The sequence below is a fragment of the Apium graveolens genome, unplaced genomic scaffold (genome assembly GCF_009905375.1).
Source record: "Apium graveolens cultivar Ventura unplaced genomic scaffold, ASM990537v1 ctg2652, whole genome shotgun sequence".
Lineage (NCBI taxonomy): Eukaryota > Viridiplantae > Streptophyta > Magnoliopsida > Apiales > Apiaceae > Apium > Apium graveolens.
This window is the reverse complement of record NW_027417753.1, coordinates 130,534-142,724: the sequence shown is the minus strand read 5'-3', so window position 1 is coordinate 142,724 and position 12,191 is coordinate 130,534. Positions and strand designations below refer to the sequence as shown.

The 12,191-nt window shown below is 35.5% G+C and overlaps 1 long non-coding RNA gene across 1 annotated transcript; it reads left to right on the top strand.

The window, feature by feature from the left end:
* Positions 1-360: 360 nt before the first annotated feature.
* On the top strand, positions 361-2,239 carry LOC141700646 (uncharacterized). The gene is made up of 3 exons (XR_012566445.1): positions 361-655; positions 1,407-1,487; positions 1,729-2,239. It is a non-coding gene; the product is annotated as an uncharacterized LOC141700646 (long non-coding RNA).
* The last annotated feature ends 9,952 nt before the right edge of the window (positions 2,240-12,191 follow it).

The following is a 12,191-nucleotide window of genomic DNA, read 5'->3' as shown; positions in this document are numbered from 1 at the left end:
TTTTTTTTGCAAAATCAAAATACCGTTGTATGTTTTTAGGACGACGGTTTTTTTTAACCGTTGTGTATCGACCGTTGTATGAAGTTGTTTTTCTTGTAGTGTGAGTATCTAGAATTATACTGCAATCGGGAAATTTGAGTTGGATGTTGCTACAAATTATAAAATTTTATGGGAATGATTGGTGCATTTTGTCTACATGGTGATAGCATGATCGATTGAAAATAATGTAGAAAAGGAAAGTGACAACTCATTAAAATGAAATAGCCTATTAGCACATATCTAACTTGACAGATCGAGATATTTAGTTATAAAATAATATTCCATCAACTTATCATTTAGTTAGCATATAGTCAAACTAAGAAAAATAGAGTTTGTTTATGTTATGATCGAAAAACACACACAACACTATGTGCTCTTCTCTCTCAAAAAATATAATAAATAACTAGTTTGTAGATTAATGGATTGATCTCACTTTTATTTCTTAAGAGTTTCTGTAACTCTACATTTGTAATATGTTATCAGAGCTTCCAGTTTCAGTTTTCAATCTTGTTAGGTACGATCGACATTGTTGAGAGCTTCAAAGGTGTCGTCATGATTGTTTTTGAGTTTGTTGTCATCATCTTCATCATTTTAAACTGAATAAGACATCACAACGGTTAGCGATTATTTCTTTCTATCATAATCTTGTGATTGTTCTCTCATAATTTCTGTTATTTGATTCCATGATTCTTACATCAATTCTTGATCATTTTTACTCATTATTTTTATGATTGTTTACATCTTCTTGATACCTTATTGACATCATTCGTCATTGATTAGTTGATTTGAAGTAGTTACGTATTGTATCTTTGATATTTCTATTTCAATTAAGAACTTAAAAAATGAAAATATAAACAAAGAATAATCCTGATCCATCACAAAATCCTGCATCATCATACTATATACATCCTTCCGATAATCTTGGTATGAAGCTTGTTTCTTTGAAATTTGATGAGAGAAACTATGGTGACTGGAAGAGATCTATGCTAATAAGTTTAACAACTAAGAATCAGATTGGTTTTTTGGATGGACTGATTATTAAACCAGCATTAACTAATGATATACTGCATGGGATAGATGTAATAATATAATGATTTCTTGGATTTTGGGGGTACTTGATCAAGACATAGCTAGGAGCGTGTTACATTTCAATAATGCTAGAAATATATGGTTGAATCTTGAAGAGAGAAATGGACAGTCATCTGGAATAATGATGTTCTCATTACAGCAGAATCTATACTAAATGAAGTCAGAAGAAGATAGTATTTCTACATATTATACCAAGATGAAAATGATTTGGGATCAACTTGATGGTATTGGCCCTCTACCAGTGTGTAGTTGTACTAATTGTACTTGTAATATTACAGAAAAATTGGATAAGTCTCAAGAGAACAGGAGGCCAGTGGAATTTTTGATGAACCTATATGATGGTTTTGAGATTATAAGAGGTAGCATACTGATAATGAACCCATTACCTTATATTGCACATGCTTACATACTATTTTTACAAGAAGAAAACCACAAGAAACTATATCAATATTTTTTAGACAATGAAGAAGTCATGGCGTTTGCTCAAAAAAATAACAAGAAGATGTTTCAACACACGATAAAGACTGGTTACACTAGACAGAATTTTGCTCAGAATGATGCTAGGGACTGAATAATACATATTTTTGTGATCATTGCAAGGTACCTCGTCATAGTGATCGGAGATTCTATAAACTTCATGAGTATCCAGCTCATCTCAAATTTGATAAGTAAAGAAGGATGGCTGCTAATGCACATAGAGTAACTTATAGATTTAAAGTTGCATCCTAGCAGGCATCATTTCAAGTGCAGAGAATGTAACGCTTACTCAATTACAATATTCTTAGTTGAAACAACTCATAGGAAACGGTAAAATGATTGAAGATCATAATGATGCAGAGTCTGCACATGCACATGTTGCACAAAAACTATGTTTACTTTCTTCTACTAGTGACTGAACTAGGGAGAGTGGTGCTACAGACCACGTGTGTCATGAGAAAATATTATACTCTAATTACAAGCTTATGTCCATTTCTGATAATTACATAACCATTCTGAATGGAAAAATGGTTTCTATAAGACATGTCGATACAGTAAATCTCAAGAATGGCATTATTTTATAAGATGTCTTGTATGTACCTGAAATCAAGTTCAACTTAATTTCCATTCCCAAGTTGTGCAAGGATCTCAATAGTAATGTGACTTTTACTCACAACAAGTGTTTTTTTTGAATAATTCAATGACTCCAATGCTTCTTGGTAATCTCTACAATGGATTGTATTACTTGTCTAAATCTGGGGAAGCACATTATTTTAGTTCGGCATATTCATCTTAAAAATCTATTGTAGTCTACGATTCAGTGAATGATAAGGATCAGAGGACGATTAAGCTTTGGCACTTAAGAATGGGCCATTTTCCAGTCAATCTATTGCATTACATATCGAACATTTTTAGTAAACCATGTAATATTTCTCAGATATGTCAAATTTGTCCAGCTGCAAAGCAAACTAGATTACCTTTGTATGTAAGCTGTACAAAGAGTAAAGTCAAATTTGAATTATTGCATTTGGATGTTGCCCAGTAAAGATACAATTATTTGAGGGGGGTTGGATACAATTGTATAAATGTTCCAAACAAGTAACTAATTATAACAGCTTTTTATATATCTGATAAAAACTGTTACAAAATCCTCTCAAGAAATACTGATGTTCTTGAGAGCTGCTAGGTCGAATGATCCTCGAGTGTGATTCACTAAGTGATGACCTAAACTGTGTTTATATACTACACAGCTACAACAAATTAATCTAAGATATGCATTATCAAAAACTAACTGAAACTGATACATATCTTAAACTAAACAGATAAAGTCTTATAACTTATATGTAACAGATATCTTCTCCACATTATAAGGAACAGAACAAATCCTCTAATGCTGACTGTCTTCAAATACTGATGACATTCAAATACTGATGACATACCAAATCCTGACGGTACATCATATCCTAATGACACCCGAACAGCTAGATCCTGAGCTTCTTCTGATCATTGAGAATTCAATATGTTACAATCTCCCCCAATTTATGCTTAATGCAATGAAGCATAAATTCCATTCTCAATGATGCCAAAACCAATCTACAAAATGTACATGGAGTAAAGATTACTTCAGTATCTTCATATCACTGACAGTTGTTCCAAAAAAGTTCTTCAATCTTTCTTCCTCCTTATCTCTTAGGACTTTAATAAGTTTTTTCTTCGACTCTCTCTTCTCTTCAGTCTTCTCCAAGCTGATAGCTAGTTGATCCTAACTTAGAAATTGAGCTTTTGCGTATCTTAAGATCACCAATCAACATGAAGCTCAAACTTACATCTTCATGATCAGGACTAAAGGATAACTGAGGACTGTTGAGAGAAACTTATAGCACTGCAGCTCCCTTTTTCATCTGTATTTCTTGACCAGTATAAGTTTTATACTCAGGAACATAATCACCATTGTATTTATCATCTTTTGTCATAACTCTTCTTCTGATCACTTCAAGTATCATTGAAGACCAGTTTCGGGTGACTTTGTTCTCAACTCTAAGAAGATAGTGAATGTATTTTCAATTCTGTCACAGTCTTCATTAAGAGTTACTGCAATGTAAAGCTCTTTACTTTACCATCCCTGAAAAAGTACATAATCTCTTCTCTGACGTCATTATCATTTATCTTTCTATGAACAATCTTCACAGCTTCAACTTTCTCAAGATATGAAGGAGAAATTCTTTCACCAAGATTTTCTATTAGAGTATTTGTATCTAACAGATCAGATTCTTAGAATCTCCATGTCAGAATGACCAATCCCTCCTCTGGTTCGAGATTTGATAAGTTTCAGTTTTTCATTGTATTCCACCCAAGAAGGTTTCTTGATGGACTCATCAACACCTTTCTGTTCTGGAATAGAATCTCATAACCCCGCTGACACAAATTCAACATACTTGAACCCTTTAGGATATTCAAATGTATAAATATATTTCCATCTTCTATCCTTCTTGCTGAGAGGAGCATAACTTGTAGACAGATCTTTAATCTTCCCTTTTGTTTTATGCTATAGCTCTCTCTTTGATTTTAAGACTCTCTACAACTATTCTTTGCATGCTTGATCAGCTTTCCTTCTATCAATCTTTTCTCTTTCATCAGCCTCTGAAATATGAGGAGTGATTACTAGAGAAGGAGCTGACTCATTTAATGCTTTAATCACGTTTTCATCAAAAGTAGAATCAGTTATCAGGTTCAAAGCATCAGGATCTGCTTTTACCTCAGGATTTGTGTCTGCATCAGGAGTTACATTCTGATTTGCTGTATCAGCTTGATCAATGTTAGTGGATGATCTTTTCTTTCTTGGTATAATCAACTCTTCTGGGTTCTGAACTTCTTTATCTTCCTCATTTCCTTGTACAGGAACATAACCTTCTCTGGATAGAAAATTCAGAAAAGTAGAGTTGAATGCAGTCACTTGACTTGATTTAGAAGTTCTTCCTCCTCTTCCTCTTCCTCTTCCTCTTGCTCTTGCTCTTGCAGATCTACCACCTCTTTTTCCTCTTCCTTTAGAAGTGTTAGCTTCAGCTTCAATTTGAGCTAAAAGCTCCTTTTATTGCATAATTGCTTCTTCAGGTGTTAGATCAGGAAATTCTTCAGTTATATACCCAAGAGCACTCCTAGCATTCTTTTTCTAAAACTTCTTGTATTTGTAGTACAAGACAATCTCTTCACCTGTTTCCTTATGCCTGTAAGGAAAGAACATCCCTTTAGCATCTGCTAAATTTGAGATTGTAATATCATCATCCTCAGGAGCACCAGCAGTAGTCTTGTGCTTGGCTTTATAAGCACCAGTAGACTTCCTTTGTCCTGAAGGATCATTCTTCTTGGAATGTTGAAGTTGTTGAGCAGTAGAACAATTTGAACATCTGTAACAGGATTATTCTTATCACCATCATCATCAATATCTTTATCCTTTGTCAGAATAGAATCTGGTGTACATTTTGTAGCATCTATCATCTCCCCCTTTTTGGTATCAGTATTTGAAAGAAGAGAAAACAGAGCATCCAGTTTGTCACCTCTAGAAGAAACCTTGTCTTCTAAGGAGGAAAGTCTAGAGGCCATGTTGTCTTGAGATTTAACAACATCTTTGATGGTATTTTTCACACTTTTGATTTCAGCTGAGTTAGGTGTGTGAAGCAAAAATCCATCAATTTTCTCTTTGACACCAGCATGAGGCTTCTTCATTTCATCAAGTTCAGAGTGAATTCCTTTAACAAAATGGTTGAGGCCTTAAGATGCAACTTCAGATCAGGAGTTTGAATTTCATCATAGGCACGATGAATGTGTTGCAGGCCAACATCGGATGAGATAGAAGTATTTGCAAGTCTCCATTTATAATCCCACTCTGTCTGTCTATAGTATTCACCATCAGCATTGTAATAAGAGGGATTTTCATTGAAGTGCGAAGAAGAACCAACATTGGACTTCTTAGATGCATCAATTACAGACTTAAGCTGAGATGAATCAGAATCATCGTCATCACTATCATTATCAGAATCAGACAAGCCATCAAAAGAATGTTCAGAATCAGGCAGGATTGCCTTGCCTTTATCCAGATTTTTTGCAAGAGATGCCTATGACTGATAATATCCTGAAACAGAAACAAGGTAACACCTAAATCTCTCTGTTCTTTTCAAGTGATCTCATCACTTCTCACACAATGTATTACTTTTAAGAGTAATATTATTCTCACGGAAGAACCTTTATAAGTAAAGAAAACTTATAAGATTCTTGTCTCAAAGCTTCCTCTCTTTTTGCCAGTACAGGAGACTGCCACTCAAATTTTTAATCTGATATTTTCACACAGTCTCACGAAAGGCTCAATCATACATTTAGCAAAGAAATAAGAGATGGCTGAGAAGAGTTATATGCTTGTCATATAAATAGAGGTAACCTCAAATAAGAGACTATTTATAATCATACAAACATGAGAATATATGAGAAGTTAGCAATACCTGAAGGTGAGTCCTCAAATGGGAGTGATGAAAGTGGAGGAACAAACAGCACATCAGGATGCTTTTTCAAACTAGCAACTAGTAATGGATCATCAATTGTAGCTAGTGCAGTTGAAGGATGATTTTCAGTAGGAGGTGTTGCATCATCAGGATTTGATCTGTCAGGAGAAGATGAAAGACCAGCATCAGTACTTTGAACTGATGGTTCTTATGGAGTCTGAGACATGTGAGCTGCTTCAGCAATGCTTGGTGAAGGTTCTTGTGTGCTCTTCTCAAAAATAGGATCATTTATGATTCCATCCACCTTTGACAGCATCTCCTGATGAGTTTGCTTTTCCTGTAGTAGTTGAACAGAATCAATAGAAGGTCACTCTGAGAAATATTAATAATAATCTGTCCAGCCTCATTGTCTGCATCTTCCCTTTGAGAAGATGGTTCTTGTGTGACTGGATGTGCTGTAGTTGCTAAATCCCTTTGAGACCTAGGTTCTTGTGTACTAACATTCTTGTCAAGAGGCTGAGTCTTCTTCTTCTTTCTAATGTATCCAACTACTTCTTCACTTTTTCTTTTCAAGTAGCTCTTTGCAGTTTTCTTGTGTTCAGCAGTTGCTTCAAGTACTGGAAGCTTGTCAGGCAGAGCACTAGCATCAGTAGTTAGCTCCTTAGTTCCAGTAGTATCAATCAAGTCATTAGGATGTAGATTAATGGACTTCTTGATTTTTGATAAGGATCCTATTGGCATCTGATCATCTGAGTCAGAATTATTTTGGATGATTAGTCTTCTTTTCCTGATTGGAAAGCAGTCTTCTTTCTTCTCACTCTCACTCAGTGAGGCTTGTTTTGCTTTCTGTCCAGATATGACAGATTTCTTAAACAACCTTTTCTTTGTTACAACTGATGTCTTTTGAGAGACAACAGAGGAGGCTAATTTATGAGCTTGATGTGTTTGCTTTTTGGAAGAAGAAATGCTTGGGTTAGAAACAAGATGGGTGATTTCTTGATTCTCAACATCAGGAACTGTGACAGAGGTGCCAGCATCAGGATTTGCAGGCACTTGTGTAGGAGTAGGTCTATTTCTTAACAGAAATTGCCTGACCTCTCTAGGAAGAAAGGGTGGTCCTGAAAATTTATTCTTTTATCCCTTTTAATATGATCAATGATTGCTTTTTCAGAAATTTGAAAAACAGGGAGTAACTCATCATCATAAAAAATAGCATTAGGGCATAGATAATTGAAAATCAGTTGTCAAAATCTAGTATACCATATTACTCCTGAAGCATCTGCTCTCCTAGCAGTTATGAACTGTAATATAGTATTACCATAATCAAAATTACCAGAGTAAAGAAGAGAGTACCCAATTCTCAAAGAAGTGGATGGAAGAGCATCAAAGTTTGTTATCTTATTCAAGAAACATCTACTGATGCAGTCAAAGAAAAAGTTCCACTCTCTTTTCAATTTGGTCCTGACCAGTTTTCCAATTATTGTGATTTCTCCTTGATAGCCTAAAGTCCTGAGCATATCAAACAACTGCTCAATGGTATGAGTATCAGGAGCACCATCAAGTGCAGGCAATATCAAGGCTTGAAGCAGAGTGTTAGTATCAAGTTCATATATTTGGTCCTTATATTCAAAAGAAAAGCCAGTATGTGTTGAATTTACCACAACTGTGTTCCAGACCTGCATGACAGCCCTGTATGACACCTTAACAGGATTTGTGAGAGCATACCCAATTGGACATAGAATGAGAAAATCCTAATATCATGAAAAGATGATGGTAGCTGCTGATGTGTAATGATGACAGTGATATATTTATTCAGACATGCACAATTAGAAAATAAATTCACTTAATTTATCATGCATATTAAATAGAATACATCAAATATTTCTGGCGTAATATCTAAAAACACAGCATTTAGGACATATCAGGATTTGATCAATATACATCAGGATTTGATCAAATATAAATTGAAATAAAAATTTACTTGTCCCAATTAACCATACCAAGTTCATTCACAAGCTTTGTAAATGTTGCTTCAGGTAATGGCTCTGTGAAGATATCAGTCAGCTGCTGATCAGTAGGAACAAAATGAAGCTCTATGGTTCCTTCCATGATATGATCTCTTATGAAGTGATATCTGATACTGATGTGCTTTGTAAGAGAGTGTTGCACTGGATTTCCTGTTATAGCAATAGCACTTTGATTATCACAATAGATAGGAATTTTTTAGAATGATAATCCATAGTCCATGAGTTGATTTCTCATCTATAACAACTGAGCACAACAACTCCCAGCTGCAATATATTCAGCCTTAGCAGTTGAAGTAGAAATTGATTTCTGCTTCTTGCTGAACCATGAGACTAATCTGCCTCCCAAAAACTGAAAGCTCCCTGATGTACTCTTCCTATCTATTTTGCATCCAGCAAAATCAGCATCTTAATATCCACATGATGCAAAATCAACTTCCCTTGCATACCAAAGTCCAAGTAACACAGTACCCTTGAGGTATCTGAAAATTCTCTTTAGTGTAATAAGATATGGGTCCCTTGGATTTGCCTAAAATCTTGCACACAAACAAGTGGCAAACATAATGTCTAGCCTGCTAGCAGTTAGGTATAACAAAAAACCAATCATACCTCTGTAAGATGTGACATCAACTGTTGTACCTTCATTTGGATCAAGTTTTGTAGCAGTTGCCATAGGAGTACTTGCAGTTGCACTTTCTTGCATATTAAACCTCTTCAGTAGATTTCTTGTGTACTTGGACTGATTGATATAGATGCCATTATTAGTCTGTTTAATCTGCAAGCCTAGGAAGTAGCTCACCTCTCCCATCATACTCATTTGATATCTTGATTGCATCAACTTTGAAAACTTATCACACAGTGTTTGATTAGTTGATCCAAAAATGATATCATCCACATAAATTTGGACTAGAAGCAAATCTTTACCTTTATTCAGATAAAATAGGGTTTTTTTCTATTGTACCTCTTTTGAATCCACTTTTAAGTAAAAACTGAGCAAGGGTTTCATACCATGCTCAAGTTGCTTGCTTCATTCCGTAGAGTGCTTTATCAAGTCTGTAAACATAGTCAGGATGTTTAGGATCCACAAATACTGGTGGTTGTTCAACATAGACTTCTTCTTCAAGTTCTCCATTGAGAAATGCACTCTTGACATCCATCTGAAAGACCTTGAACTTCTTGTGAGCAGCATATGCCAAGAAGATTCTGATTGCTTCCAACCTAGCGACAGGAGCAAATGTCTCATCATAGTCAATACCTTTCTGTTGGGAATATCCTTTAGCCACCAACCTTGCCTTATTTCTGATGATTGTTCCATCAAAATTAGTTTTATTTCTAAAGACCCACTTTGTGCCCACAATTGACCTGTTCTTAGGTCTAGGCACCAGCTTCCACACTTCATTTCTTTCAAACTCATTCAATTCTTCTTGCATAGCCATGACCCAATCTGCATCCTTGAGTGCATCTTTTACTTTCTTTGGCTCATCTTTTGAAAGTAGATTGTGATATAAACATTCATTCTGAGTTGCACTTCTTGTCTTTACACCATCATCAGGATTTCCAATGATCAGATCAGGAGTATGATCTTTAGTCCATTTTCTGGAACTGGGAAGTGTCCTTTTAGAGCTAGATGCTCCCCCTGAATTGTATGCCTCTTTAAATACATTTTAGGCTCCCCTTGAATCTATTGTGTTATCTCCTGATGAGATATTGAGACTTGACTCATGTTCATCTGATGTTGAATCAGCATTGGATTCTGAGAGATTAGATTGAGAAGAATCTTGAGATGATTCTTCAGTGTTAGTACCATCAGCTGACCCTTGCTGTTGCTCCCCCTCAACATGTGCAGGTTCATTAGTACAGTGATTATCTTCAGAATCTGAAAGAGTGTCAGGATTTGGATCATCAGGATTTGGATCATCAGGATTTGACAGTTCATTAAAGTTTGATCCAGATTCCGACAATGCATTTTCATTTGCAAAGATTAAGCTTTCATGAGTGTCTTCTTCAAAACCAGGAATCTTCTTATCATCGAAGGATACATTTATGGAGACTACTACAGTGTGTGTTCTTAGATTGAACACTCTGTAAGCTTTTGATGGTGAGTATCCCACAAAGATTCCTTCATCAGCCTTTGATTCAAACTTTCCAAGCTGATCAGTATGACTTCTCAAAACAAAGCACTTACATCCAAATACATGAAGATGTTTGAGACCGGGCTTTTTTTCTTTTATCATTTGATAAGGAGTAACACCATGTATGTTTATCAGAGTGATAATCTGAGTATAACATGTTGTGTTTACTGCTTCAGCCCAAAAGTAAGTGGGTAGTTTTGCTTCCTCTAGCAGAGTTCTGCCAGCTTCAATCAAGGTTCTGTTCTTCCTCTCAACAACACCATTTTGCTGAGGTGTACCAAGAGCTGAGAATTGTTGCTCTATGCCTTTGTACTTGCATAATTCCTCCATCTTTGAGTTCTTGAATTCAGTGCCATTATCACTTCTCAGGATTTTCACTTTGTGAGTAGATCCATTTTCAATTTGCCTTATGTGGTCCAGAAGAATTTCTGGAGTTTCATCCTTCCTGTGTAGAAAATAGACCCATGTATATCTAGTGAAATCATCAACAATTACAAGTGTGTACCTTTTCTTGTTGATGGACATTATGGTCACTGGTCCAAAAAGGTCCAGGTGCAGCATGTGATATGGCTCAGAGATAGAGAATTATGTTTTGCTTTTGAAAGATACTCTTCTTTGTTTAGACTTTTGGCAAGCATCACAAATAGCATTACTTGAGTATAGCATGTTTGGAAATCCTCTTACAAGCTCCTTCTTGGCAAGTTCATTGATTGAATTGAAGTTGAGATGTGAGAGCTTCTTATGCCAGTTCTAGCTCTCATCTACTGATGCCTTAGAAATAAGGCAAGTAGCTTCCTTTTCAAGACTTTCATGTAGCCTTGCTTCATAAATGTTACCATGTCTGTATCCTATCAAGACAATTTTATTTGACTTATTATGAACAAATTCACAATGTGAGTCATAGAATACCACATGATAACCTCTGTCAGTGATTTGACTGATGCTCAGAAGATTATGCTTCAGTCCATCCACCAGAGCTACATTTTCTATTGCTACCTTTCCAATTATCAAGTTGCCATATCCCAGAGTATGTCCTAAATTTCCATCTCCATAAGATACATCTGGGTCAGCCTTCTTCTCAAATTATGATAGCAGGGATTTATTTCCAGTCATGTGTCCTGAACATCCACTATCCAAGACAAGTGTATTTTTCTTGTTACCCTGCAATCAAAAGAATAATTAATTAGAAGGATTTTTAAGGACCCACACTTGTTGGGCCCTCTTTTTGGACAACTTAAGCCTTTGTGTGTCAGGAGTACTTTTGACAGTTTTTCCTTTATCAGGATTTGTCTTGTCAGAAGCAAATTTAGTAAAACCAACAGAATTAAGCACACAAGCAACTTTATTAAACTTAGGAAAAGGTTCATAATAATTGTGATACAACTTGTGATAAGAACTACAAGTATAAATCAAATGCCAAGTACTACCACAATGAAAACAAGGATTGTGTGGTTTATAAAATACTGATCTACCCCTAACATCAGACTCAGGAATAGCAGTTTTCTTTTTCTTATTCCTCCTGCAATAAATAGCAAGATGATTAGTATTTCCACAGTTAAAACAAGTTTTCCTAGGAGCATTGGGAACAACCTTGTAATTTGAATCCTTAGAAATACCTTGCTTACCATTCCTGTTTCCTTTAGGACTTTTTGCTTGAGGTTCATCAGTAGCCTCAGATATTTTCTTTTTCAATTGTCTTGCTGACAAAAGTCCTATGTTCTTTTCTTTCTTAACAGACATAATGGTTTCCTTGATTTCCTTTCTTAGAGTTTTATCACTTACCAGTTTTTCTTGTGATCCTGATGTTGAACCCTTTTCAAAAGTGGATTTGGGTTCATCAGCTTCTGAAGAGGTAAACGTAACAAGAGTTTTAAGAGTGATTTTATTTTCAGTGTCAACATCCTTAACTCCATCTTTATAGCCTAAGCATTCTTTCC